This window comes from Acipenser ruthenus, chromosome 40 (assembly GCF_902713425.1).
Source record: "Acipenser ruthenus chromosome 40, fAciRut3.2 maternal haplotype, whole genome shotgun sequence".
In the NCBI taxonomy this organism is placed as follows: domain Eukaryota; kingdom Metazoa; phylum Chordata; class Actinopteri; order Acipenseriformes; family Acipenseridae; genus Acipenser; species Acipenser ruthenus.
The window spans coordinates 10816915-10841914 of NC_081228.1; the positions used below are offsets into that span (position 1 = coordinate 10816915).

The window sequence follows — 25000 nt, forward strand, 5'->3', positions numbered from 1 at the left end:
AAGGTTCAGTGATAATTTACACTGTTTATAGTTTATAATGGTCAAAGACTAGTAATTAGACACAAAGGTATTGTAAATTAATAAAATAAATGATTAAAACCTTTTTTTAGACAGCATGGTATTTGAAACTAAAACTAATTATTTGATTTCATAAGATTAATAGTATGTTTTAAGTATTTGCTATAATAAGAAAACATATTATTTAAACTGACAAGTATTATTGCTTGTTCATGACTTTACTGTATTAATAAGAAGATTAAAAGCTGGAAGCAGTATTCGATTTAATTAAAAGGGAAAGTGGTACAGTTTATTTCTCCTTCTATTGAACAACAAGACCTCTAGACATTATGATATCCATTGAATTATAGAATTTTAAGGGTGTTGTGTTATGTTTTTGTGTTAAGTTTGTAATAATATACTATAATGTACCTTGTTGTTAATCCACTATACTATTGTCTAATGATGGTAGATGGAGTCCTTATAATGTGGTTCTTTGAAACTGCTCTATTGCTAAAAGGGGCCTCTCTCCTTATCCCGATGAACAGGCTGTAGAGAAAGGAGGGGGTCTTATTGCATTCTACGCTAGCAAAGCTGCAAGTCTTGTAGATTTGCAATTTAGGGTTTATGGAATTAGTGGTTTAGCACAGATAAGAATATATCTTGAAATAATATGCAAAAATGATGGCTTAACAGACATTGATAGGTCATAGATCTAAAAAAGTGTTTGCACAGACTTTGGCCTTGAAAAAACAAGAGACTCTGGAAAACTGCTTGGAATAGCATATTTAGAAGTCAGATACAGGTCAGAGCCTGGTTAGTGCATCTTTTAAGGGATAAATAATTCTAATGAAAACTATTACCACTTAAACTTAGTGAAACTAATTGACTTAAATACTGCACGAGACAATCTTTTGTCAAATCCTCTGTTAGACAATGGTATATGGAATTAAAACTGACTCATTAACAAAATGATGAAACAATATGAGGTTAAAAGAAACACATGCCTTTAATTTAGCAAAATATAATGAATTAGAAGATGATGTCACATATTAAGAACATCTCTCATATATAACACATATAAAAATAGTGTTTTGCATGCACATATAAACAGTAGTGTTTTTATATTATATTATAAACCAAGATCCTGGGAACTTTGGTTCACTTAACTTTTCAGATAAAGGAGGGGCTCGGAGGAAAACAAGGAATGAGATCATAGAGTTGGACACATGTGAAGTTTTGAATTCATTCAGTACATGACACCTATTCATTCTGAAAAGTTAGTCCGGAACTTTTGAAAACCATTATTCGTAAAAGGGATAAGAGCTGTCTCACCAGATTAATGATTGGATTTAATTGAGGCGTCCCATGTATTCCAATGGGACGAAAAACCTATATAACTCCTAAGTAATTACAATGGAGTACCACACTCAACCCAGACAGGGTAAGGTGGTCCATCTTCTGCAAACTTTAAATACATAAGTCTGTCAATTTCTTGGGTGCTATATTAGTCATCTGGATATATTGCGGGTCAAGAGCGTAATAAAAATACCCCACAAGGAGTAGTAACATCTCTGTCCTCCTAACGTCTCCCCTGAGATAAGAGTGTATACTGAGCTAAATGGAACAGAGTACGTACAGAAATCTGAACCTACGGATTTTGTGACAGTAAGCAAACTTGTTAAATTTGCATATCTCCCAGCTGTCTCTCTGATGTATAGCTGTGCTCACTTCTTTATTAAACGTGAGTTTAAACTGTTATTATTATTATTATTATTAATATTATTACCTCTGACCGTATAACCTGGCATCATTCACTCCTGTTCCTGGAAGAATGGCCTCCAGCTGAGGTAGTTTCATCAGTAATTTCTTGTAACTGTTTTTAAACTAGATGACCACTACATCGTGTCTAAAGGTATAATTGCAAGAACTGTGTAGTTCTGTATTCCTAATAATCATTGAGTGCAATTCTTAAACCCTAACTCTGACCCTAGCCCCGAGTATTAAGCCCCCTCCTCTGAGGTGTCAGTTGCATTCCGCGCTGTGATACGAAACGGGACCCTGGTCAACCTGCAAGTCTTTTGGTATGCTGGCCAATCCGGAGGGCTCATCATCATAGGTAACATGTCAGTATTTGCATATCTTTCCCAGCCGGTTTGAAGGTGCAGACTTCTTTATTCAGCCACTTTCTGCAAACGTGATATCCTCAGAGTTTGTAACCCTCTGCGTGTTGATTGTGGACAACCATGCATATACGCAGAGCAAATGGAAACAATTGGACTATGCTTGACACACCACAAGACCAATCGCTCTTTAGCCACTCGCTGCACATAGAGGCGCATCAGCTAAGCACCGTGCGTTCGTTAGGGCAGCACATATACTAAAATTGGAACGATACAGAGAAGATTAGCATGGCCCCAAAGGGAGATTAGATAAAGGGGTATTCAGAACAGAAAATAGGAGGGTCTGGACCAGCTTCCCAGTAATGTTTTTGAAGCTGACACCCGGGGATCCTTCAAGAAGCTGCATGATGAGATTCTGGGGTCAATAAGCTACTAACAACCTATCGAGCAAGATGGGCTGAATGGCCTCCTCTCGTTTGTAAACTTTCTTATGTTCTTATGTTCTTAACACTAACCCCGGCTATTAAGCCTATCTCCTTCTGAGGTGCAGTAACATTCTGCACCAACAGAGGGGGTGGGACCCTGGTCAACCTTCTACGTAACGGGTCAGTATTTGCATATCTCCCAGCTGTCTCTCTGATGTATAGCTGTGCTCACTTCTTTATTAAACGTGAGTTTAAACTGTTATTCTTATTATTAATAATATTATTACCTCTGACCGTATAACCTGGCATCCTTCACTCCTGTTCCTGGAAGAATGGCCTCCAGCTGAGGTAGTTTCATCAGTTATTTCTTGTAACTGTTTTTAAACTAGATGACCACTACATCGTGTCTAAAGGTATAATTGCAAGAACTGTGTAGTTCTGTATTCCTAATAATCATTGAGTGCAATTATTAAACCCTAACTCTGACCCTAGCCCCGAGTATTAAGCCCCCTCCTCTGAGGTGTCAGTTGCATTCCGCGCTGTGATATGAAACGGGACCCTGGTCAACCTGCAAGTCTTTTGGTATGCTGGCCAATCCGGAGGGCTCAACATCATAGGTAACATGTCAGTATTTGCATATCTTTCCCAGCCGATTTGAAGGTGCAGATGTGCAGACTTCTTTATTCAGCCGCTTTCTGCAAACGTGATATCCTCAGAGTTTGTAACCCTCTGCGTGTTGATTGTGGACAACCATGCATATACGCAGAGCAATTGGAAACAATTGGACTATGCTTGACACACCACAACACCAATCGCTCTTTAGCCACTCGCTGTACATAGAGGCGCGTATCAGGTAAACACAGTGTGTTCGCTACGGCAGCACATATACTAAAATTGGAACGATACAGAGAAGATTAGCATGGCCCCTGCGCAAGGATGACACGCAAATTCGTGAAGCGTTCCACATTTTGGTCTTTTTTGTCGTTGGGAATAGTACTGTACCTGCCTTGGAATAACTACCCTGGTAGAACCCGAAACATTGAAGCTGAACCTGAACCCCAATCCTAACCCAAGCCCAAAACCAAACCCAAACCCTAATTTGATTAGAGGAGCACCCTCAAAATGGAGCGAGGTAACCAGTGGTGTACCACAGGGATCAGTATTAGGACCTTTGCTATTCCTAATCCACGTTAATGATTTAGATTCTGGTATAGTAATGTCACAGGTGACAGTGAACTAGTTATTCCATGTAGTAAAACATTGGACTCCTTTGCATGGAGGATCTCAGTAAGCTACAGTGCACGGTTCATCAACTGATTCAGATTCATTTATGTTAAGTTTGCTACTGATGATGTGGAAAAGAACAGTAATTGAGTGCCCAAAAATATGAATCACAGTGAGTTTTGACCTCCTTTAGAATTCTGGATGGAGCGCATACCTTGCAAAATGACCCGGTGTGAACAAAAGGAAATATATAGAAGTAATATGTACAGCTAAACGTGTCCAAGTATCTTATAGGAATGAAGTCAGACCATGGAAATCCACACCTGTGCTGGAGAAACATTGGATCAAGGGACTTCTTGTGGAAACAACTAGAGCGAAACCTGGTACAGAAGCTGAATCCTGCTGGGAACACATGGATATGCTGGACATGTCCTAGGCGATTTCAAATATGGAATGTACTTTGACATAAAAATGAAGTGTTAGAGGTTTTTTGAAGGAAGGATAAAGAGGGAGTATCCATGTACCGCCAGCAGGTGGCTCTCTTGCTCCATGAAATAGGTCAGTCTACACATGTTTTTAATTAAGTACTTAGTAATCTCGGAATAAAAAAGCACCATTCCGGCTAAAAGTGAACGTTAATCACACCTACAAACAAGATAAGAAAGAGATTCTTTACCACAAATAAATGAACATTAAAACTGAACAGCCAAGGTCTTAAGAAAAAACCTGTCTCAGCTGGATTTTGTATGAACAAAGAACAGGGTCAAGCCTAGTTCAGTCATTATAAAAAATATAAGAGTTGAATGCAGTTATACTGGCCTGTATTTGGATTTAAATCTTAGAGGGATTCACCAAAGAAATAAAGTGATATTATAAATTCTAGCAGCAACTGTTAAACTGAAGTAAAATAATTAAGTTTTTCTTGAAATGCCACATTCATAGTTAAAAAGGTTCAGTGATAATTTACACTGTTTATAGTTTATAATGGTCAAAGACTAGTAATTAGACACAAAGGTATTGTAAATTAATAAAATAAATGATTAAAACCTTTTTTTAGACAGCATGGTATTTGAAACTAAAACTAATTATTTGATTTCATAAGATTAATAGTATGTTTTAAGTATTTGCTATAATAAGAAAACATATTATTTAAACTGACAAGTATTATTGCTTGTTCATGACTTTACTGTATTAATAAGAAGATTAAAAGCTGGAAGCAGTATTCGATTTAATTAAAAGGGAAAGTGGTACAGTTTATTTCTCCTTCTATTGAACAACAAGACCTCTAGACATTATGATATCCATTGAATTATAGAATTTTAAGGGTGTTGTGTTATGTTTTTGTGTTAAGTTTGTAATAATATACTATAATGTACCTTGTTGTTAATCCACTATACTATTGTCTAATGATGGTAGATGGAGTCCTTATAATGTGGTTCTTTGAAACTGCTCTATTGCTAAAAGGGGCCTCTCTCCTTATCCCGATGAACAGGCTGTAGAGAAAGGAGGGGGTCTTATTGCATTCTACGCTAGCAAAGCTGCAAGTCTTGTAGATTTGCAATTTAGGGTTTATGGAATTAGTGGTTTAGCACAGATAAGAATATATCTTGAAATAATATGCAAAAATGATGGCTTAACAGACATTGATAGGTCATAGATCTAAAAAAGTGTTTGCACAGACTTTGGCCTTGAAAAAACAAGACTCTGGAAAACTGCTTGGAATAGCATATTTAGAAGTCAGATACAGGTCAGAGCCTGGTTAGTGCATCTTTTAAGGGATAAATAATTCTAATGAAAACTATTACCACTTAAACTTAGTGAAACTAATTGACTTAAATACTGCACGAGACAATCTTTTGTCAAATCCTCTGTTAGACAATGGTATATGGAATTAAAACTGACTCATTAACAAAATGATGAAACAATATGAGGTTAAAAGAAACACATGCCTTTAATTTAGCAAAATATAATGAATTAGAAGATGATGTCACATATTAAGAACATCTCTCATATATAACACATATAAAAATAGTGTTTTGCATGCACATATAAACAGTAGTGTTTTTATATTATATTATAAACCAAGATCCTGGGAACTTTGGTTCACTTAACTTTTCAGATAAAGGAGGGGCTCGGAGGAAAACAAGGAATGAGATCATAGAGTTGGACACATGTGAAGTTTTGAATTCATTCAGTACATGACACCTATTCATTCTGAAAAGTTAGTCCGGAACTTTTGAAAACCATTATTCGTAAAAGGGATAAGAGCTGTCTCACCAGATTAATGATTGGATTTAATTGAGGCGTCCCATGTATTCCAATGGGACGAAAAACCTATATAACTCCTAAGTAATTACAATGGAGTACCACACTCATCCCAGACAGGGTAAGGTGGTCCATCTTCTGCAAACTTTAAATACATCAGTCTGTCAATTTCTTGGGTGCTATATTAGTCATCTGGATATATTGCGGGTCAAGAGCGTAATAAAAATACCCCACAAGGAGTAGTAACATCTCTGTCCTCCTAACGTCTCCCCTGAGATAAGAGTGTATACTGAGCTAAATGGAACAGAGTACGTACAGAAATCTGAACCTACGGATTTTGTGACAGTAAGCAAACTTGTTAAATTTGCATATCTCCCAGCTGTCTCTCTGATGTATAGCTGTGCTCACTTCTTTATTAAACGTGAGTTTAAACTGTTATTATTATTATTATTATTAATATTATTACCTCTGACCGTATAACCTGGCATCATTCACTCCTGTTCCTGGAAGAATGGCCTCCAGCTGAGGTAGTTTCATCAGTAATTTCTTGTAACTGTTTTTAAACTAGATGACCACTACATCGTGTCTAAAGGTATAATTGCAAGAACTGTGTAGTTCTGTATTCCTATTAATCATTGAGTGCAATTCTTAAACCCTAACTCTGACCCTAGCCCCGAGTATTAAGCCCCCTCCTCTGAGGTGTCAGTTGCATTCCGCGCTGTGATACGAAACGGGACCCTGGTCAACCTGCAAGTCTTTTGGTATGCTGGCCAATCCGGAGGGCTCAACATCATAGGTAACATGTCAGTATTTGCATATCTTTCCCAGCCGGTTTGAAGGTGCAGATGTGCAGACTTCTTTATTCAGCCGCTTTCTGCAAACGTGATATCCTCAGAGTTTGTAACCCTCTGCGTGTTGATTGTGGACAACCATGCATATACGCAGAGCAATTGGAAACAATTGGACTATGCTTGACACACCACAACACCAATCGCTCTTTAGCCACTCGCTGTACATAGAGGCGCGTATCAGGTAAGCACCGTGTGTTCGCTACGGCAGCACATATACTAAAATTGGAACGATACAGAGAAGATTAGCATGGCCCCTGCGCAAAGGGGCCATGCTAATCTTCTCTGTATCGTTCCAATTTTAGTATATGTGCTGCCGTAGCGAACACACGGTGCTTACCTGATACGCGCCTCTATGTACAGCGAGTGGCTAAAGAGCGATTGGTGTTGTGGTGTGTCAAGCATAGTCCAATTGTTTCCAATTGCTCTGCGTATATGCATGGTTGTCCACAATCAACACGCAGAGGGTTACAAACTCTGAGGATATCACGTTTGCAGAAAGTGGCTGAATAAAGAAGTCTGCACATCTGCACCTTCAAACCGGCTGGGAAAGATATGCAAATACTGACATGTTACCTATGATGTTGAGCCCTCCGGATTGGCCAGCATACCAAAAGACTTGCAGGTTGACCAGGGTCCCGTTTCGTATCACAGCGCGGAATGCAACTGACACCTCAGAGGAGGGGGCTTAATACTCGGGGCTAGGGTCAGAGTTAGGGTTTAAGAATTGCACTCAATGATTATTAGGAATACAGAACTACACAGTTCTTGCAATTATACCTTTAGACACGATGTAGTGGTCATCTAGTTTAAAAACAGTTACAAGAAATTACTGATGAAACTACCTCAGCTGGAGGCCATTCTTCCAGGAACAGGAGTGAATGATGCCAGGTTATACGGTCAGAGGTAATAATATTAATAATAATAATAATAATAACAGTTTAAACTCACGTTTAACCCTTTGCGGTCCATTTATTAATCGCGCGTCAGGCACGCCAGGAATAATTACTTTTCACACGCGCAGTTAATTTTATACGCGCTGTTTAAAAGTATTTTTTTTCACAGTCAAACGGGTTTAAATGGCCCTGCATATCAACAAAGCACACACTAGGCATCTCCAGCCCCTCCCCAGCCTTTTGTTTGCTATAGCGTTCAGCTGTGTAAGAAATAAATAATAATAATAATAATAGTCGTACATACCGATCGATCATCTCCAGATCACTCGTTTTATCACCAAACTCCTCAATAATGCGATCAAAGTCATTATTTTATTACTATAACATCTGAAAAAAGCTCTGCAAATATCCATGATAGTCTCAGTGCGCTGACGCACTTAGCCAGCTTGTTTATTATGGACGCCCATTATCTGATACCTGATACCATGTATGACTATTCATGAAATACGCCTTTTTTTTTTTTTTTTTTTTTCCGACTTGTCTCGGCTCCTGTCGCTACCACTCGGCAATTGAATGGTTTTCTCGGCTTTTTCCGGAGAAAAAACGACTAAACACCCGTTTATTGCGTTGCTATAATGATGTCGGACCCAGTCCGCCAAAGGACCTGTGAGGAATAATTGCAATGTCGGACCCAGTCCGACAATGGACCGCAAAGGGTTAATAAAGAAGTGAGCACAGCTATACATCAGAGAGACAGCTGGGAGATATGCAAATTTAACAAGTTTGCTTACTGTCACAAAATCCGTAGGTTCAGATTTCTGTACGTACTCTGTTCCATTTAGCTCAGTATACACTCTTATCTCAGGGGAGACGTTAGGAGGACAGAGATGTTACTACTCCTTGTGGGGTATTTTTATTACGCTCTTGACCCGCAATATATCCAGATGACTAATATAGCACCCAAGAAATTGACAGACTTATGTATTTAAAGTTTGCAGAAGATGGACCACCTTACCCTGTCTGGGATGAGTGTGGTACTCCATTGTAATTACTTAGGAGTTATATAGGTTTTTCGTCCCATTGGAATACATGGGACGCCTCAATTAAATCCAATCATTAATCTGGTGAGACAGCTCTTATCCCTTTTACGAATAATGGTTTTCAAAAGTTCCGGACTAACTTTTCAGAATGAATAGGTGTCATGTACTGAATGAATTCAAAACTTCACATGTGTCCAACTCTATGATCTCATTCCTTGTTTTCCTCCGAGCCCCTCCTTTATCTGAAAAGTTAAGTGAACCAAAGTTCCCAGGATCTTGGTTTATAATATAATATAAAAACACTACTGTTTATATGTGCATGCAAAACACTATTTTTATATGTGTTATATATGAGAGATGTTCTTAATATGTGACATCATCTTCTAATTCATTATATTTTGCTAAATTAAAGGCATGTGTTTCTTTTAACCTCATATTGTTTCATCATTTTGTTAATGAGTCAGTTTTAATTCCATATACCATTGTCTAACAGAGGATTTGACAAAAGATTGTCTCGTGCAGTATTTAAGTCAATTAGTTTCACTAAGTTTAAGTGGTAATAGTTTTCATTAGAATTATTTATCCCTTAAAAGATGCACTAACCAGGCTCTGACCTGTATCTGACTTCTAAATATGCTATTCCAAGCAGTTTTCCAGAGTCTCTTGTTTTTTCAAGGCCAAAGTCTGTGCAAACACTTTTTTAGATCTATGACCTATCAATGTCTGTTAAGCCATCATTTTTGCATATTATTTCAAGATATATTCTTATCTGTGCTAAACCACTAATTCCATAAACCCTAAATTGCAAATCTACAAGACTTGCAGCTTTGCTAGCGTAGAATGCAATAAGACCCCCTCCTTTCTCTACAGCCTGTTCATCGGGATAAGGAGAGAGGCCCCTTTTAGCAATAGAGCAGTTTCAAAGAACCACATTATAAGGACTCCATCTACCATCATTAGACAATAGTATAGTGGATTAACAACAAGGTACATTATAGTATATTATTACAAACTTAACACAAAAACATAACACAACACCCTTAAAATTCTATAATTCAATGGATATCATAATGTCTAGAGGTCTTGTTGTTCAATAGAAGGAGAAATAAACTGTACCACTTTCCCTTTTAATTAAATCGAATACTGCTTCCAGCTTTTAATCTTCTTATTAATACAGTAAAGTCATGAACAAGCAATAATACTTGTCAGTTTAAATAATATGTTTTCTTATTATAGCAAATACTTAAAACATACTATTAATCTTATGAAATCAAATAATTAGTTTTAGTTTCAAATACCATGCTGTCTAAAAAAAGGTTTTAATCATTTATTTTATTAATTTACAATACCTTTGTGTCTAATTACTAGTCTTTGACCATTATAAACTATAAACAGTGTAAATTATCACTGAACCTTTTTAACTATGAATGTGGCATTTCAAGAAAAACTTAATTATTTTACTTCAGTTTAACAGTTGCTGCTAGAATTTATAATATCACTTTATTTCTTTGGTGAATCCCTCTAAGATTTAAATCCAAATACAGGCCAGTATAACTGCATTCAACTCTTATATTTTTTATAATGACTGAACTAGGCTTGACCCTGTTCTTTGTTCATACAAAATCCAGCTGAGACAGGTTTTTTCTTAAGACCTTGGCTGTTCAGTTTTAATGTTCATTTATTTGTGGTAAAGAATCTCTTTCTTATCTTGTTTGTAGGTGTGATTAACGTTCACTTTTAGCCGGAATGGTGCTTTTTTATTCCGAGATTACTAAGTACTTAATTAAAAACATGTGTAGACTGACCTATTTCATGGAGCAAGAGAGCCACCTGCTGGCGGTACATGGATACTCCCTCTTTATCCTTCCTTCAAAAAACCTCTAACACTTCATTTTTATGTCAAAGTACATTCCATATTTGAAATCGCCTAGGACATGTCCAGCATATCCATGTGTTCCCAGCAGGATTCAGCTTCTGTACCAGGTTTCGCTCTAGTTGTTTCCACAAGAAGTCCCTTGATCCAATGTTTCTCCAGCACAGGTGTGGATTTCCATGGTCTGACTTCATTCCTATAAGATACTTGGACATGTTTAGCTGTACATATTACTTCTATATATTTCCTTTTGTTCACACCGGGTCATTTTGCAAGGTATGCGCTCCATCCAGAATTCTAAAGGAGGTCAAAACTCACTGTGATTCATATTTTTGGGCACTCAATTACTGTTCTTTTCCACATCATCAGTAGCAAACTTAACATAAATGAATCTGAATCAGTTGATGAACCGTGCACTGTAGCTTACTGAGATCCTCCATGCAAAGGAGTCCAATGTTTTACTACATGGAATAACTAGTTCACTGTCACCTGTGACATTACTATACCAGAATCTAAATCATTAACGTGGATTAGGAATAGCAGAGGTCCTAATACTGATCCCTGTGGTACACCACTGGTTACCTCGCTCCATTTTGAGGGTGCTCCTCTAATCAAATTAGGGTTTGGGTTTGGTTTTGGGCTTGGGTTAGGATTGGGGTTCAGGTTCAGCTTCAATGTTTCGGGTTCTACCAGGGTAGTTATTCCAAGGCAGGTACAGTACTATTCCCAACGACAAAAAAGACCAAAATGTGGAACGCTTCACGAATTTGCGTGTCATCCTTGCACAGGGGCTATGCTAATCTTCTCTGTATCGTTCCAATTTTAGTATATGTGCTGCCGTAGCGAACACACGGTGCTTACCTGATACGCGCCTCTATGTACAGCGAGTGGCTAAAGAGCGATTGGTGTTGTGGTGTGTCAAGCATAGTCCAATTGTTTCCAATTGCTCTGCGTATATGCATGGTTGTCCACAATCAACACGCAGAGGGTTACAAACTCTGAGGATATCACGTTTGCAGAAAGTGGCTGAATAAAGAAGTCTGCACATCTGCACCTTCAAACCGGCTGGGAAAGATATGCAAATACTGACATGTTACCTATGATGTTGAGCCCTCCGGATTGGCCAGCATACCAAAAGACTTGCAGGTTGACCAGGGTCCCGTTTCGTATCACAGCGCGGAATGCAACTGACACCTCAGAGGAGGGGGCTTAATACTCGGGGCTAGGGTCAGAGTTAGGGTTTAAGAATTGCACTCAATGATTATTAGGAATACAGAACTACACAGTTCTTGCAATTATACCTTTAGACACGATGTAGTGGTCATCTAGTTTAAAAACAGTTACAAGAAATTACTGATGAAACTACCTCAGCTGGAGGCCATTCTTCCAGGAACAGGAGTGAATGATGCCAGGTTATACGGTCAGAGGTAATAATATTAATAATAATAATAATAATAACAGTTTAAACTCACGTTTAATAAAGAAGTGAGCACAGCTATACATCAGAGAGACAGCTGGGAGATATGCAAATTTAACAAGTTTGCTTACTGTCACAAAATCCGTAGGTTCAGATTTCTGTACGTACTCTGTTCCATTTAGCTCAGTATACACTCTTATCTCAGGGGAGACGTTAGGAGGACAGAGATGTTACTACTCCTTGTGGGGTATTTTTATTACGCTCTTGACCCGCAATATATCCAGATGACTAATATAGCACCCAAGAAATTGACAGACTTATGTATTTAAAGTTTGCAGAAGATGGACCACCTTACCCTGTCTGGGATGAGTGTGGTACTCCGTTGTAATTACTTAGGAGTTATATAGGTTTTTCGTCCCATTGGAATACATGGGACGCCTCAATTAAATCCAATCATTAATCTGGTGAGACAGCTCTTATCCCTTTTACGAATAATGGTTTTCAAAAGTTCCGGACTAACTTTTCAGAATGAATAGGTGTCATGTACTGAATGAATTCAAAACTTCACATGTGTCCAACTCTATGATCTCATTCCTTGTTTTCCTCCGAGCCCCTCCTTTATCTGAAAAGTTAAGTGAACCAAAGTTCCCAGGATCTTGGTTTATAATATAATATAAAAACACTACTGTTTATATGTGCATGCAAAACACTATTTTTATATGTGTTATATATGAGAGATGTTCTTAATATGTGACATCATCTTCTAATTCATTATATTTTGCTAAATTAAAGGCATGTGTTTCTTTTAACCTCATATTGTTTCATCATTTTGTTAATGAGTCAGTTTTAATTCCATATACCATTGTCTAACAGAGGATTTGACAAAAGATTGTCTCGTGCAGTATTTAAGTCAATTAGTTTCACTAAGTTTAAGTGGTAATAGTTTTCATTAGAATTATTTATCCCTTAAAAGATGCACTAACCAGGCTCTGACCTGTATCTGACTTCTAAATATGCTATTCCAAGCAGTTTTCCAGAGTCTTGTTTTTTCAAGGCCAAAGTCTGTGCAAACACTTTTTTAGATCTATGACCTATCAATGTCTGTTAAGCCATCATTTTTGCATATTATTTCAAGATATATTCTTATCTGTGCTAAACCACTAATTCCATAAACCCTAAATTGCAAATCTACAAGACTTGCAGCTTTGCTAGCGTAGAATGCAATAAGACCCCCTCCTTTCTCTACAGCCTGTTCATCGGGATAAGGAGAGAGGCCCCTTTTAGCAATAGAGCAGTTTCAAAGAACCACATTATAAGGACTCCATCTACCATCATTAGACAATAGTATAGTGGATTAACAACAAGGTACATTATAGTATATTATTACAAACTTAACACAAAAACATAACACAACACCCTTAAAATTCTATAATTCAATGGATACCATAATGTCTAGAGGTCTTGTTGTTCAATAGAAGGAGAAATAAACTGTACCACTTTCCCTTTTAATTAAATCGAATACTGCTTCCAGCTTTTAATCTTCTTATTAATACAGTAAAGTCATGAACAAGCAATAATACTTGTCAGTTTAAATAATATGTTTTCTTATTATAGCAAATACTTAAAAAATACTATTAATCTTATGAAATCAAATAATTAGTTTTAGTTTCAAATACCATGCTGTCTAAAAAAAGGTTTTAATCATTTATTTTATTAATTTACAATACCTTTGTGTCTAATTACTAGTCTTTGACCATTATAAACTATAAACAGTGTAAATTATCACTGAACCTTTTTAACTATGAATGTGGCATTTCAAGAAAAACTTAATTATTTTACTTCAGTTTAACAGTTGCTGCTAGAATTTATAATATCACTTTATTTCTTTGGTGAATCCCTCTAAGATTTAAATCCAAATACAGGCCAGTATAACTGCATTCAACTCTTATATTTTTTATAATGACTGAACTAGGCTTGACCCTGTTCTTTGTTCATACAAAATCCAGCTGAGACAGGTTTTTTCTTAAGACCTTGGCTGTTCAGTTTTAATGTTCATTTATTTGTGGTAAAGAATCTCTTTCTTATCTTGTTTGTAGGTGTGATTAACGTTCACTTTTAGCCGGAATGGTGCTTTTTTATTCCGAGATTACTAAGTACTTAATTAAAAACATGTGTAGACTGACCTATTTCATGGAGCAAGAGAGCCACCTGCTGGCGGTACATGGATACTCCCTCTTTATCCTTCCTTCAAAAAACCTCTAACACTTCATTTTTATGTCAAAGTACATTCCATATTTGAAATCGCCTAGGACATGTCCAGCATATCCATGTGTTCCCAGCAGGATTCAGCTTCTGTACCAGGTTTCGCTCTAGTTGTTTCCACAAGAAGTCCCTTGATCCAATGTTTCTCCAGCACAGGTGTGGATTTCCATGGTCTGACTTCATTCCTATAAGATACTTGGACATGTTTAGCTGTACATATTACTTCTATATATTTCCTTTTGTTCACACCGGGTCATTTTGCAAGGTATGCGCTCCATCCAGAATTCTAAAGGAGGTCAAAACTCACTGTGATTCATATTTTTGGGCACTCAATTACTGTTCTTTTCCACATCATCAGTAGCAAACTTAACATAAATGAATCTGAATCAGTTGATGAACCGTGCACTGTAGCTTACTGAGATCCTCCATGCAAAGGAGTCCAATGTTTTACTACATGGAATAACTAGTTCACTGTCACCTGTGACATTACTATACCAGAATCTAAATCATTAACGTGGATTAGGAATAGCAGAGGTCCTAATACTGATCCCTGTGGTACACCACTGGTTACCTCGCTCCATTTTGAGGGTGCTCCTCTAATCAAATTAGGGTTTGGGTTTGGTTTTGGGCTTGGGTTAGGATTGGGGTTCAGGTTCAGCTTCAATGTTTCGGGTTCTACCAGGGTAGTTATTCCAAGGCAGGTACAGTACTATTCCCAACGACAAAAAAGACCAAAATGTGGAACGCTTCACGAATTTGCGTGTCATCCTTGCACAGGGGCTATGCTAATCTTCTCTGTATCGTTCCAATTTTAGTATATGTGCTGCCGTAGCGAACACACGGTGCTTACCTGATACGCGCCTCTATGTACAGCGAGTGGCTAAAGAGCGATTGGTGTTGTGGTGTGTCAAGCATAGTCCAATTGTTTCCAATTGCTCTGCGTATATGCATGGTTGTCCACAATCAACACGCAGAGGGTTACAAACTCTGAGGATATCACGTTTGCAGAAAGTGGCTGAATAAAGAAGTCTGCACATCTGCACCTTCAAACCGGCTGGGAAAGATATGCAAATACTGACATGTTACCTATGATGTTGAGCCCTCCGGATTGGCCAGCATACCAAAAGACTTGCAGGTTGACCAGGGTCCCGTTTCGTATCACAGCGCGGAATGCAACTGACACCTCAGAGGAGGGGGCTTAATACTCGGGGCTAGGGTCAGAGTTAGGGTTTAAGAATTGCACTCAATGATTATTAGGAATACAGAACTACACAGTTCTTGCAATTATACCTTTAGACACGATGTAGTGGTCATCTAGTTTAAAAACAGTTACAAGAAATTACTGATGAAACTACCTCAGCTGGAGGCCATTCTTCCAGGAACAGGAGTGAATGATGCCAGGTTATACGGTCAGAGGTAATAATATTAATAATAATAATAATAATAACAGTTTAAACTCACGTTTAATAAAGAAGTGAGCACAGCTATACATCAGAGAGACAGCTGGGAGATATGCAAATTTAACAAGTTTGCTTACTGTCACAAAATCCGTAGGTTCAGATTTCTGTACGTACTCTGTTCCATTTAGCTCAGTATACACTCTTATCTCAGGGGAGACGTTAGGAGGACAGAGATGTTACTACTCCTTGTGGGGTATTTTTATTACGCTCTTGACCCGCAATATATCCAGATGACTAATATAGCACCCAAGAAATTGACAGACTTATGTATTTAAAGTTTGCAGAAGATGGACCACCTTACCCTGTCTGGGATGAGTGTGGTACTCCGTTGTAATTACTTAGGAGTTATATAGGTTTTTCGTCCCATTGGAATACATGGGACGCCTCAATTAAATCCAATCATTAATCTGGTGAGACAGCTCTTATCCCTTTTACGAATAATGGTTTTCAAAAGTTCCGGACTAACTTTTCAGAATGAATAGGTGTCATGTACTGAATGAATTCAAAACTTCACATGTGTCCAACTCTATGATCTCATTCCTTGTTTTCCTCCGAGCCCCTCCTTTATCTGAAAAGTTAAGTGAACCAAAGTTCCCAGGATCTTGGTTTATAATATAATATAAAAACACTACTGTTTATATGTGCATGCAAAACACTATTTTTATATGTGTTATATATGAGAGATGTTCTTAATATGTGACATCATCTTCTAATTCATTATATTTTGCTAAATTAAAGGCATGTGTTTCTTTTAACCTCATATTGTTTCATCATTTTGTTAATGAGTCAGTTTTAATTCCATATACCATTGTCTAACAGAGGATTTGACAAAAGATTGTCTCGTGCAGTATTTAAGTCAATTAGTTTCACTAAGTTTAAGTGGTAATAGTTTTCATTAGAATTATTTATCCCTTAAAAGATGCACTAACCAGGCTCTGACCTGTATCTGACTTCTAAATATGCTATTCCAAGCAGTTTTCCAGAGTCTTGTTTTTTCAAGGCCAAAGTCTGTGCAAACACTTTTTTAGATCTATGACCTATCAATGTCTGTTAAGCCATCATTTTTGCATATTATTTCAAGATATATTCTTATCTGTGCTAAACCACTAATTCCATAAACCCTAAATTGCAAATCTACAAGACTTGCAGCTTTGCTAGCGTAGAATGCAATAAGACCCCCTCCTTTCTCTACAGCCTGTTCATCGGGATAAGGAGAGAGGCCCCTTTTAGCAATAGAGCAGTTTCAAAGAACCACATTATAAGGACTCCATCTACCATCATTAGACAATAGTATAGTGGATTAACAACAAGGTACATTATAGTATATTATTACAAACTTAACACAAAAACATAACACAACACCCTTAAAATTCTATAATTCAATGGATATCATAATGTCTAGAGGTCTTGTTGTTCAATAGAAGGAGAAATAAACTGTACCACTTTCCCTTTTAATTAAATCGAATACTGCTTCCAGCTTTTAATCTTCTTATTAATACAGTAAAGTCATGAACAAGCAATAATACTTGTCAGTTTAAATAATATGTTTTCTTATTATAGCAAATACTTAAAACATACTATTAATCTTATGAAATCAAATAATTAGTTTTAGTTTCAAATACCATGCTGTCTAAAAAAAGGTTTTAATCATTTATTTTATTAATTTACAATACCTTTGTGTCTAATTACTAGTCTTTGACCATTATAAACTATAAACAGTGTAAATTATCACTGAACCTTTTTAACTATGAATGTGGCATTTCAAGAAAAACTTAATTATTTTACTTCAGTTTAACAGTTGCTGCTAGAATTTATAATATCACTTTATTTCTTTGGTGAATCCCTCTAAGATTTAAATCCAAATACAGGCCAGTATAACTGCATTCAACTCTTATATTTTTTATAATGACTGAACTAGGCTTGACCCTGTTCTTTGTTCATACAAAATCCAGCTGAGACAGGTTTTTTCTTAAGACCTTGGCTGTTCAGTTTTAATGTTCATTTATTTGTGGTAAAGAATCTCTTTCTTATCTTGTTTGTAGGTGTGATTAACGTTCACTTTTAGCCGGAATGGTGCTTTTTTATTCCGAGATTACTAAGTACTTAATTAAAAACATGTGTAGACTGACCTATTTCATGGAGCAAGAGAGCCACCTGCTGGCGGTACATGGATACTCCCTCTTTATCCTTCCTTCAAAAAACCTCTAACACTTCATTTTTATGTCAAAGTACATTCCATATTTGAAATCGCCTAGGACATGTCCAGCATATCCATGTGTTCCCAGCAGGATTCAGCTTCTGTACCAGGTTTCGCTCTAGTTGTTTCCACAAGAAGTCCCTTGATCCAATGTTTCTCCAGCACAGGTGTGGATTTCCATGGTCTGACTTCATTCCTATAAGATACTTGGACACGTTTAGCTGTACATATTACTTCTATATATTTCCTTTTGTTCACACCGGGTCATTTTGCAAGGTATGCGCTCCATCCAGAATTCTAAAGGAGGTCAAAACTCACTGTGATTCATATTTTTGGGCACTCAATTACTGTTCTTTTCCACATCATCAGTAGCAAACTTAACATAAATGAATCTGAATCAGTTGATGAACCGTGCACTGTAGCTTACTGAGATCCTCCATGCAAAGGAGTCCAATGTTTTACTACATGGAATAACTAGTTCACTGTCACCTGTGACATTACTATACCAGAATCTAAATCATTAACGTGGATTAGGAATAGCAGAGGTCCTAATACTGATCCCTGTGGTACACCACTGGTTACCTCGCTCCATTTTGAGGGTGCTCCTCTAATCAAATTAGGGTTTGGGTTTGGTTTTGGGCTTGGGTTAGGATTGGGGTTCAGGTTCAGCTTCAATGTTTCGGGTTCTACCAGGGTAGTTATTCCAAGGCAGGTACAGTACTATTCCCAACGACAAAAAAGACCAAAATGTGGAACGCTTCACGAATTTGCGTGTCATCCTTGCGCAGGGGCCATGCTAATCTTCTCTGTATCGTTCCAATTTTAGTATATGTGCTGCCGTAGCGAACACACGGTGCTTACCTGATACGCGCCTCTATGTACAGCGAGTGGCTAAAGAGCGATTGGTGTTGTGGTGTGTCAAGCATAGTCCAATTGTTTCCAATTGCTCTGCGTATATGCATGGTTGTCCACAATCAACACGCAGAGGGTTACAAACTCTGAGGATATCACGTTTGCAGAAAGTGGCTGAATAAAGAAGTCTGCACATCTGCACCTTCAAACCGGCTGGGAAAGATATGCAAATACTGACATGTTACCTATGATGTTGAGCCCTCCGGATTGGCCAGCATACCAAAAGACTTGCAGGTTGACCAGGGTCCCGTTTCGTATCACAGCGCGGAATGCAACTGACACCTCAGAGGAGGGGGCTTAATACTCGGGGCTAGGGTCAGAGTTAGGGTTTAAGAATTGCACTCAATGATTATTAGGAATACAGAACTACACAGTTCTTGCAATTATACCTTTAGACACGATGTAGTGGTCATCTAGTTTAAAAACAGTTACAAGAAATTACTGATGAAACTACCTCAGCTGGAGGCCATTCTTCCAGGAACAGGAGTGAATGATGCCAGGTTATACGGTCAGAGGTAATAATATTAATAATAATAATAATAATAACAGTTTAAACTCACGTTTAATAAAGAAGTGAGCACAGCTATACATCAGAGAGACAGCTGGGAGATATGCAAATTTAACAAGTTTGCTTACTGTCACAAAATCCGTAGGTTCAGATTTCTGTACGTACTCTGTTCCATTTAGCTCAGTATACACTCTTATCTCAGGGGAGACGTTAGGAGGACAGAGATGTTACTACTCCTTGTGGGGTATTTTTATTACGCTCTTGACCCGCAATATATCCAGATGACTAATATAGCACCCAAGAAATTGACAGACTTATGTATTTAAAGTTTGCAGAAGATGGACCACCTTACCCTGTCTGGGATGAGTGTGGTACTCCGTTGTAATTACTTAGGAGTTATATAGGTTTTTCGTCCCATTGGAATACATGGGACGCCTCAATTAAATCCAATCATTAATCTGGTGAGACAGCTCTTATCCCTTTTACGAATAATGGTTTTCAAAAGTTCCGGACTAACTTTTCAGAATGAATAGGTGTCATGTACTGAATGAATTCAAAACTTCACATGTGTCCAACTCTATGATCTCATTCCTTGTTTTCCTCCGAGCCCCTCCTTTATCTGAAAAGTTAAGTGAACCAAAGTTCCCAGGATCTTGGTTTATAATATAATATAAAAACACTACTGTTTATATGTGCATGCAAAACACTATTTTTATATGTGTTATATATGAGAGATGTTCTTAATATGTGACATCATCTTCTAATTCATTATATTTTGCTAAATTAAAGGCATGTGTTTCTTTTAACCTCATATTGTTTCATCATTTTGTTAATGAGTCAGTTTTAATTCCATATACCATTGTCTAACAGAGGATTTGACAAAAGATTGTCTCGTGCAGTATTTAAGTCAATTAGTTTCACTAAGTTTAAGTGGTAATAGTTTTCATTAGAATTATTTATCCCTTAAAAGATGCACTAACCAGGCTCTGACCTGTATCTGACTTCTAAATATGCTATTCCAAGCAGTTTTCCAGAGTCTCTTGTTTTTTCAAGGCCAAAGTCTGTGCAAACACTTTTTTAGATCTATGACCTATCAATGTCTGTTAAGCCATCATTTTTGCATATTATTTCAAGATATATTCTTATCTGTGCTAAACCACTAATTCCATAAACCCTAAATTGCAAATCTACAAGACTTGCAGCTTTGCTAGCGTAGAATGCAATAAGACCCCCTCCTTTCTCTACAGCCTGTTCATCGGGATAAGGAGAGAGGCCCCTTTTAGCAATAGAGCAGTTTCAAAGAACCACATTATAAGGACTCCATCTACCATCATTAGACAATAGTATAGTGGATTAACAACAAGGTACATTATAGTATATTATTACAAACTTAACACAAAAACATAACACAACACCCTTAAAATTCTATAATTCAATGGATATCATAATGTCTAGAGGTCTTGTTGTTCAATAGAAGGAGAAATAAACTGTACCACTTTCCCTTTTAATTAAATCGAATACTGCTTCCAGCTTTTAATCTTCTTATTAATACAGTAAAGTCATGAACAAGCAATAATACTTGTCAGTTTAAATAATATGTTTTCTTATTATAGCAAATACTTAAAACATACTATTAATCTTATGAAATCAAATAATTAGTTTTAGTTTCAAATACCATGCTGTCTAAAAAAGGTTTTAATCATTTATTTTATTAATTTACAATACCTTTGTGTCTAATTACTAGTCTTTGACCATTATAAACTATAAACAGTGTAAATTATCACTGAACCTTTTTAACTATGAATGTGGCATTTCAAGAAAAACTTAATTATTTTACTTCAGTTTAACAGTTGCTGCTAGAATTTATAATATCACTTTATTTCTTTGGTGAATCCCTCTAAGATTTAAATCCAAATACAGGCCAGTATAACTGCATTCAACTCTTATATTTTTTATAATGACTGAACTAGGCTTGACCCTGTTCTTTGTTCATACAAAATCCAGCTGAGACAGGTTTTTTCTTAAGACCTTGGCTGTTCAGTTTTAATGTTCATTTATTTGTGGTAAAGAATCTCTTTCTTATCTTGTTTGTAGGTGTGATTAACGTTCACTTTTAGCCGGAATGGTGCTTTTTTATTCCGAGATTACTAAGTACTTAATTAAAAACATGTGTAGACTGACCTATTTCATGGAGCAAGAGAGCCACCTGCTGGCAGTACATGGATACTCCCTCTTTATCCTTCCTTCAAAAAACCTCTAACACTTCATTTTTATGTCAAAGTACATTCCATATTTGAAATCGCCTAGGACATGTCCAGCATATCCATGTGTTCCCAGCAGGATTCAGCTTCTGTACCAGGTTTCGCTCTAGTTGTTTCCACAAGAAGTCCCTTGATCCAATGTTTCTCCAGCACAGGTGTGGATTTCCATGGTCTGACTTCATTCCTATAAGATACTTGGACACGTTTAGCTGTACATATTACTTCTATATATTTCCTTTTGTTCACACCGGGTCATTTTGCAAGGTATGCGCTCCATCCAGAATTCTAAAGGAGGTCAAAACTCACTGTGATTCATATTTTTGGGCACTCAATTACTGTTCTTTTCCACATCATCAGTAGCAAACTTAACATAAATGAATCTGAATCAGTTGATGAACCGTGCACTGTAGCTTACTGAGATCCTCCATGCAAAAGAGTCCAATGTTTTACTACATGGAATAACTAGTTCACTGTCACCTGTGACATTACTATACCAGAATCTAAATCATTAACGTGGATTAGGAATAGCAGAGGTCCTAATACTGATCCCTGTGGTACACCACTGGTTACCTCGCTCCATTTTGAGGGTGCTCCTCTAATCAAATTAGGGTTTGGGTTTGGTTTTGGGCTTGGGTTAGGATTGGGGTTCAGGTTCAGCTTCAATGTTTCGGGTTCTACCAGGGTAGTTATTCCAAGGCAGGTACAGTACTATTCCCAACGACAAAAAAGACCAAAATGTGGAACGCTTCACGAATTTGCGTGTCATCCTTGCGCAGGGGCCATGCTAATCTTCTCTGTATCGTTCCAATTTTAGTATATGTGCTGCCGTAGCGAACACACGGTGCTTACCTGATACGCGCCTCTATGTACAGCGAGTGGCTAAAGAGCGATTGGTCTTGTGGTGTGTCAAGCATAGTCCAATTGTTTCCATTTGCTCTGCGTATATGCATGGTTGTCCACAATCAACACGCAGAGGGTTACAAACTCTGAGGATATCACGTTTGCAGAAAGTGGCGGAATAAAGAAGTCTGCACCTTCAAACCGGCTGGGAAAGATATGCAAATACTGACATGTTAAAACCTGAACATGAAAAACCTATATAACTACTAAGTAATTACAATGGAGTACCACACTCATCCCAGACAGGGTAAGGTGGTCCATCTTCTGCAAACTTTAAATACATAAGTCTGTCAATTTCTTGGGTGCCTAAAGGTATAATTGCAAGAACTGTGTAGTTCTGTATTCCTAATAATCATTGAGTGCAATTATTAAACCCTAACTCTGACCCTAGCCCCGAGTATTAAGCCCCCTCCTCTGAGGTGTCAGTTGCATTCCGCGCTGTGATACGAAACGGGACCCTGGTCAACCTGCAAGTCTTTTGGTATGCTGGCCAATCCGGAGGGCTCAGCATCATAGGTAACATGTCAGTATTTGCATATCTTTCCCAGCCGGTTTGAAGGTGCAGATGTGCAGACTTCTTTATTCAGCCGCTTTCTGCAAACGTGATATCCTCAGAGTTTGTAACCCTCTGCGTGTTGATTGTGGACAACCATGCATATACGCAGAGCAATTGGAAACAATTGGACTATGCTTGACACACCACAACACCAATCGCTCTTTAGCCACTCGCTGTACATAGAGGCGCGTATCAGGTAAGCACCGTGTGTTCGCTACGGCAGCACATATACTAAAATTGGAACGATACAGAGAAGATTAGCATGGCCCCTGCGCAAGGATGACACGCAAATTCGTGAAGCGTTCCACATTTTGGTCTTTTTTGTCGTTGGGAATAGTACTGTACCTGCCTTGGAATAACTACCCTGGTAGAACCCGAAACATTGAAGCTGAACCTGAACCCCAATCCTTATCCAAGCCCAAAACCAAAACCAAACCCTAATTTGATTAGAGGAGCACCCTCAAAATGGAGCGAGGTAACCAGTGGTGTACCACAGGGATCAGTATTAGGACCTCTGCTATTCCTAATCCACGTTAATGATTTAGATTCTGGTATAGTAATGTCACAGGTGACAGTGAACTAGTTATTCCATGTAGTAAAACATTGGACTCCTTTGCATGGAGGATCTCAGTAAGCTACAGTGCACGGTTCATCAACTGATTCAGATTCATTTATGTTAAGTTTGCTACTGATGATGTGGAAAAGAACAGTAATTGAGTGCCCAAAAATATGAATCACAGTGAGTTTTGACCTCCTTTAGAATTCTGGATGGAGCGCATACCTTGCAAAATGACCCGGTGTGAACAAAAGGAAATATATAGAAGTAATATGTACAGCTAAACATGTCCAAGTATCTTATAGGAATGAAGTCAGACCATGGAAATCCACACCTGTGCTGGAGAAACATTGGATCAAGGGACTTCTTGTGGAAACAATTTGAGCGAAACCTGGTACAGAAGCTGAATCCTGCTGGGAACACATGGATATGCTGGACATGTCCTAGGCGATTTCAAATATGGAATGTACTTTGACATAAAAATGAAGTGTTAGAGGTTTTTTGAAGGAAGGATAAAGAGGGAGTATCCATGTACCGCCAGCAGGTGGCTCTCTTGCTCCATGAAATAGGTCAGTCTACACATGTTTTTAATTAAGTACTTAGTAATCTCGGAATAAAAAAGCACCATTCCGGCTAAAAGTGAACGTTAATCACACCTACAAACAAGATAAGAAAGAGATTCTTTACCACAAATAAATGAACATTAAAACTGAACAGCCAAGGTCTTAAGAAAAAACCTGTCTCAGCTGGATTTTGTATGAACAAAGAACAGGGTCAAGCCTAGTTCAGTCATTATAAAAAATATAAGAGTTGAATGCAGTTATACTGGCCTGTATTTGGATTTAAATCTTAGAGGGATTCACCAAAGAAATAAAGTGATATTATAAATTCTAGCAGCAACTGTTAAACTGAAGTAAAATAATTAAGTTTTTCTTGAAATGCCACATTCATAGTTAAAAAGGTTCAGTGATAATTTACACTGTTTATAGTTTATAATGGTCAAAGACTAGTAATTAGACACAAAGGTATTGTAAATTAATAAAATAAATGATTAAAACCTTTTTTTAGACAGCATGGTATTTGAAACTAAAACTAATTATTTGATTTCATAAGATTAATAGTATGTTTTAAGTATTTGCTATAATAAGAAAACATATTATTTAAACTGACAAGTATTATTGCTTGTTCATGACTTTACTGTATTAATAAGAAGATTAAAAGCTGGAAGCAGTATTCGATTTAATTAAAAGGGAAAGTGGTACAGTTTATTTCTCCTTCTA

General features: G+C 37.4%; 9 non-coding genes across 9 annotated transcripts; 4 read left to right on the forward strand and 5 right to left on the reverse strand.

Annotated features, from left to right (window-relative positions):
• Nucleotides 1-2351: 2351 nt before the first annotated feature.
• On the forward strand, nt 2352-2456 carry LOC131708148 (U6 spliceosomal RNA). Its single transcript, XR_009311279.1, has one exon. It is a non-coding gene; the product is annotated as a U6 spliceosomal RNA (small nuclear RNA).
• A 953-nt stretch (nt 2457-3409) lies between these two features.
• Nucleotides 3410-3516, forward strand: LOC131708240 (U6 spliceosomal RNA). The gene has a single exon (XR_009311321.1). It is a non-coding gene; the product is annotated as a U6 spliceosomal RNA (small nuclear RNA).
• A 3561-nt stretch (nt 3517-7077) lies between these two features.
• On the forward strand, nt 7078-7185 carry LOC131708247 (U6 spliceosomal RNA). The gene has a single exon (XR_009311328.1). It is a non-coding gene; the product is annotated as a U6 spliceosomal RNA (small nuclear RNA).
• On the reverse strand, nt 7102-7211 carry LOC131708141 (U6 spliceosomal RNA). Its single transcript, XR_009311277.1, has one exon. It is a non-coding gene; the product is annotated as a U6 spliceosomal RNA (small nuclear RNA).
• A 4223-nt stretch (nt 7212-11434) lies between these two features.
• On the reverse strand, nt 11435-11541 carry LOC131708244 (U6 spliceosomal RNA). The gene has a single exon (XR_009311325.1). It is a non-coding gene; the product is annotated as a U6 spliceosomal RNA (small nuclear RNA).
• Nucleotides 11542-15102: 3561 nt separating this feature from the next.
• Nucleotides 15103-15209, reverse strand: LOC131708245 (U6 spliceosomal RNA). The gene has a single exon (XR_009311326.1). It is a non-coding gene; the product is annotated as a U6 spliceosomal RNA (small nuclear RNA).
• Nucleotides 15210-18770: 3561 nt separating this feature from the next.
• LOC131708222 (U6 spliceosomal RNA) lies at nt 18771-18877 on the reverse strand. Its single transcript, XR_009311303.1, has one exon. It is a non-coding gene; the product is annotated as a U6 spliceosomal RNA (small nuclear RNA).
• Nucleotides 18878-22439: 3562 nt separating this feature from the next.
• On the reverse strand, nt 22440-22546 carry LOC131708223 (U6 spliceosomal RNA). Its single transcript, XR_009311304.1, has one exon. It is a non-coding gene; the product is annotated as a U6 spliceosomal RNA (small nuclear RNA).
• Nucleotides 22547-23371: 825 nt separating this feature from the next.
• LOC131708224 (U6 spliceosomal RNA) lies at nt 23372-23478 on the forward strand. The gene has a single exon (XR_009311305.1). It is a non-coding gene; the product is annotated as a U6 spliceosomal RNA (small nuclear RNA).
• The last annotated feature ends 1522 nt before the right edge of the window (nt 23479-25000 follow it).